The following is a 216-nucleotide window of genomic DNA, read 5'->3' on the forward strand; positions in this document are numbered from 1 at the left end:
TCGGATGCCACAGGAAAGGGTAAGAAGTATCCCCCCCCTCCTCACCATATCCATCTATCGCTCATTCACGTGTCCTCATCCTACCCCCCCCCCCCTCCTTCCTTCCATCTATAGCTCATTCACCTTCTCTCTTCCTACCGCCATCGCCACGACGCATGTCCAAGAAACTCCGCGAAATCTGCCTTTCCCCACTAATTATAAAATATAATCCTGCAT

The sequence above is a fragment of the Penaeus monodon genome, chromosome 22 (assembly GCF_015228065.2).
Source record: "Penaeus monodon isolate SGIC_2016 chromosome 22, NSTDA_Pmon_1, whole genome shotgun sequence".
Lineage (NCBI taxonomy): Eukaryota > Metazoa > Arthropoda > Malacostraca > Decapoda > Penaeidae > Penaeus > Penaeus monodon.